At 40.7% G+C, this 4,551-nt stretch overlaps 1 long non-coding RNA gene across 1 annotated transcript; it reads right to left on the reverse strand.

Moving 5' to 3' along the window:
• Window positions 1–1,960: 1,960 nt before the first annotated feature.
• Window positions 1,961–2,917, reverse strand: LOC141048336 (uncharacterized). Its single transcript, XR_012220028.1, has 2 exons — window positions 2,773–2,917; window positions 1,961–2,610 (listed from the first exon to the last, which is right to left on the reverse strand). It is a non-coding gene; the product is annotated as an uncharacterized lncRNA (long non-coding RNA).
• Between the last annotated feature and the right edge of the window lie 1,634 nt (window positions 2,918–4,551).

Raw genomic sequence — 4,551 nt, forward strand, 5'->3', positions numbered from 1 at the left:
CACATCTATCCTAAAATTGTACTAATAAAACCATCTTCTAGCCCTGTAAAAAATAAGCTATCACACAGCTTCATCTGCTGAAAAATAAAAACGCTACTGGCCTAATAAGATGGCGACACAACCTCAAAAACATTTTTTTCCCAAATTTCTAATTTTTTTTCACTACTAAAATAATAAAAACTGGACATGTTTGGTATCACTGTAATCGTACTGATGAGCAGAATGATATTCCATGGTTACTTTTACCACAGAATGTTCACCGTTAAAACAATTCCTAAAAACAATGTCAGAATTTTGATTTTTTTTTCACAATTTCACTGAACTTGGAATTTGTTTCCCTTTTTCCAGTACACTGTGTGTTAAAATCATTGGTGTCATTCAAAGTACAACTCGTCCTGCCAAAAAACAAGCCCTCATATGTCTATATGGACATAAAAATAAAAAATGATGGCTCTTAGAAATAAAGGATGTACAAAATGAGAGCTAAAAACTGGAAAATTTCCCCAGCATGAAAGGGTTAATTCACATTAATGAACTATTTCCTAATATTAATGTACCGTACACAGACATATTGTAAGATCCGTCAATACAGTAAATCTATAGGAAGCCTGATGTCATTATGTCAGGAGCTTGACCGGTATGTTGTCCTCTTCTCACTTCTATATTTCCTTGCCATAGTGAGCCGACACCAGACAATCTAACGGGTGAGTTCAATTTTGAGAGCTCAGCCTCAGAATTGTGAGTAGTGCCCCTGTTTCCGTTATTAATAATGATCATTCATGTTTTTATAGATGGGATGTCATTGTTTTCTTGATGTTCCATATTTAGGAACAGGGTTCTCTTCATCTTCAATCATTTGAGGTTTAGAGTTCACTCACATGGTCATTGATTCTCTCATGCAAAAGAATTGGTCCGATTATGGTAATGTCACTCGGCTCAAACTGTCCCCGCTCTGTCGCAGCTAACTGTATTAGCGCGCTGTGCACACCAATACAGTTAAATGTAGGAGAGCTCCAGGTGGGCTCCTGAAAGTGTGGGGCCTGGAGCGACAGCACCCTCTGACCCCTACTGTTAGCTACGCTACTGCACGCACCTATAGACTTGTATGGGCACGTGTCATCTAAAGATCGGATACACTTGAACCATGCCGCCATTGTTATAATAATTGCACATCTGCACTGCCCCATAGTTTAACACTGGGCCGAGTGCTATCCAATACAACATTACATAGCTCTCGGCCATGTTATACGCTCATGTGAGCAAACCAGTTCCTGGTCTGTGTGGTGAGCTGCTTATTAGGCCTCATCTGCACTGCCATATTTTCGTCAGTATTTTGAAGAATAAATGTGAATCTTTCTATTATATTCTGTGTGGGTTCAGCTTCTAGTTTTGTCTTAAAAATCCCAATGCTAAATGGTGACCAAAATACAAAAGTGTGAATGAGGCCTAACTCTGCATTAGTCTTGTGTCCTGCTCTGTCTTCTTTATTTCCATATCAGTACATACATAGAATCACATGTAGAATCACATTGCATTGTACAGTGTTGGCTTCTGTACTGGTAATTGGAGTCTAGGAGAGCTATAAGCAGTCTGGAGTCTTGAGAGCTGTGCATATATATATATTCATATATACAGTGAGTACAGAAAGTTTTCAGACCCCTTTAAATTTTTCACTCTTTGTTTCATTGCAGCCATTTGGTAAATGCAAAAAAGTTATTATTTTTCTCTTTAATGTACACTCTGCACCCCATCTTGACTGAAAAAACCCCAGAAATATAGAAATTTTTGTAAATTTATTAACCCTCCGTCAGGCGCAATATAGATTCTCCTCAGTTCATGCGCAATGTGCCTGACAAGCACAGGTCAGAAAACCACCTATAGTAGCTACATATTTCAATTTCAGGACTATAGAAGTAGTCAGTGACCTTCATAGGAATGTATTAAAAGAGATTACACCAAATCAGATGCAAAAAAATACATTTATTAACCATAAACTTATTAAAACTAAAAGTACCACTTTTCGGTTGTACCGCCAAATAGGCTCCAGTTATCTTTACTTAAATATAAAATTATGGAAAAAAACTTAAAGGATATTGCACTTAGATGTTACTTAATTATTTTCTACTCATCTTCAGTGGTTTCAATTGCAGCAGAAGCAGCACAGGTACACTTAGAAAAGCAAGGCTGGCAGACGAAAGTTGCATGGGAAAGGCAGATTGATTCTTTACATATTTTGCAGTCATATTTAGAAAACCTTCTGAAACCAGATACAAATGAGCAGGTAGTACAACTGCGTCTTTTAGAAGGTGGTAGAGTCGGTGTTTGTTCTGGAACGTCCTTGGGACGTCCTTTGTATTTTTATCTTTGCCCAAATAATAAGCTAGATCTGTGTCTGTTTCCTCTGTATCAGTGTCATCACCATCCTGCTCTGTTCCAGAATCAGTGTTACATTCTGCTACCTCATCTTCAGATGAAATGTCACTAGATTCCTCTAAATCCTCAGTTACTGCTGGTTCTTCCTCATCATCTTCTAACAAAAAAATCTTCATTTCTTCTAAATGAAGGGGTTTAGATGAATCATACTGTTTTCTGGCCATTGCAGCAGAAAATCTGAAGCAAAAGAGAAAGAGTATGTGTTAGGGCGCAATGTGCCTTAGAAGCCACCCTCCTTTTGTATAAGAAAACAGTACTTATGTACACTAACTTAACATTAATCCTTCATAAAACAAGCTAAATACACAATCGTGATGAATAAAAAAAGAAAATACTAACCTTTCAATTTGTGTTGAAATCAGGCGCAATGTGCCTGAGAAGCCAAAGTGTTGATATCTGCTCACTAGAAGGTCTGCTGAGTCACTGTGATATCAGGTTTCACAGAGCCTGTAGAGTCAGGAGATAACTAGGAGGGGTGGGGTTTTCTGATAAGTGGGCAAGGAGAGAGAAGTGAAACTAATTACTGTGTGCCTGTCAGATCTATTGCGCCTGACGGAGGGTTAAAAAAGAAAAACTGAAATATCACATGGTCATAAGTAATCAGACCCTTTGCTCAGATACTCATACATTACTCAAAAAAATAAAGGGAACAGTTAAACAACAGAATATAACTCCGAGTAAATCAAACTTCTGTGAAATCAAACTGTCCACTTAGGAAGCAACACTGGTTGACAATCAATTTCACATGCTGTTGTGCAAATGGAATAGACAGCAGATGGATATTATTGGCAATTATCAAGGCACACTCAATAAAGGAGTATTTCTGCAGGTGGGGACCATAGACCACATGTCAGTACCAATGCTTTGTGGCTGATGTTTTGGTCACTTTTGAATGTTGGTTGTGTTTTCACACTCGTGGTAGCATGAGACGGACTCTACAACCCACACAAGTGGCTCAGGTAGTGCAGCTCATCCAGGATGGCACATCAATGTGAGCTGTTGTGAACTCATTTTCTGGTTTACCTCTGGCTTCTGGTGAGGGTGGGGGAGATGGCTGTGTTGACAGAGGAGTCGTAAGTTCTCCATCCGGACTCCTCTGGTGGTGACAGCAGGTATTGAAGCTGATCTAAATTGCAGAGAACTGCCGCCTGAGGAGGAGGACTGTGAGTGGACATCAGGAGTCTCTGACTGGATTTAAGACAGCCGACTCCCTAATTTTGTGCTGGTGATTTTCTCCTGCCCTGAGGTTCTGGTTTCCAGTTCTGTTCCTGCCTTCTCAAGCTAAGTGTGCTCTGCTATTTTTCACATGAGATTTGGTCTGGTTTACTCAGTTTTTGTGGTCAGCCAGCCTCTGCTGGGGCTGTGCTGAATTTCCATTCTTATGTCTCTGTTTATGCCAGTTTGCTTTTTGTCCCTGATCAGATTGGTCTCTTTTTGCTCTGTCTTCAGAATATACCAGAGTGCTGATATAGGGAATTGAAGTCTAGCGACTTCAGGGTTTTTGTTGTCAGAAAGTGTTGGACATTTTTTGTCAGGGTTTTGTGCGTGATTGCAGATAGGATCTTTCCTTTCCTGTCCTTTCTAGTTAGTGTGGGCCCCATCGTTTGTCAGGGTTTTGTGCGTGATTGCAGACAGCATCTTTCCTTTCCTGTCCTTTCTAGTTAGTGTGGGCCCCATCGTTTGCTCAGCCTATTTTTCTATCTGTGTTTGTGTTTTCATCTTGTCTCACCGTCAATACATGTTTTGGGGCTGTCTATTGCTTTGGGGTCTGCTCTGGGGCAGTTTAGAATTCCCCCTTTCTTGCTTTAGGCTTATTTAGTTCTCCGGCTGTGACGAGGCATCTAGGATCATTGTAGCTACGCTCCACGGCTACTGCTAGTTGTGTGGATAGGATCAGGATTCTGCAATCCGCTTAGTTACCAACCTCTCTGGTTTTCTGGGGCTTAGCTTGTTTTTGTTTTTCCTCCTCGGTGACTCATTCATAACAGCGAGCTGTGGCAAGAAGGTTTGCTGTGTCTGTCAGCATAGTGTCCAGAGGCTGGAGGCGCTACCAGGAAACAGGCCAGTACACCAGGAAACATGGAGGGGGCCGTAGGAGGGCAACAACCCAGCTGCAGG

Source organism: Dendrobates tinctorius, unplaced genomic scaffold, assembly GCF_039654945.1.
Source record: "Dendrobates tinctorius isolate UK_male_01 unplaced genomic scaffold, ASM3965494v1 ptg000134l, whole genome shotgun sequence".
NCBI lineage: Eukaryota > Metazoa > Chordata > Amphibia > Anura > Dendrobatidae > Dendrobates > Dendrobates tinctorius.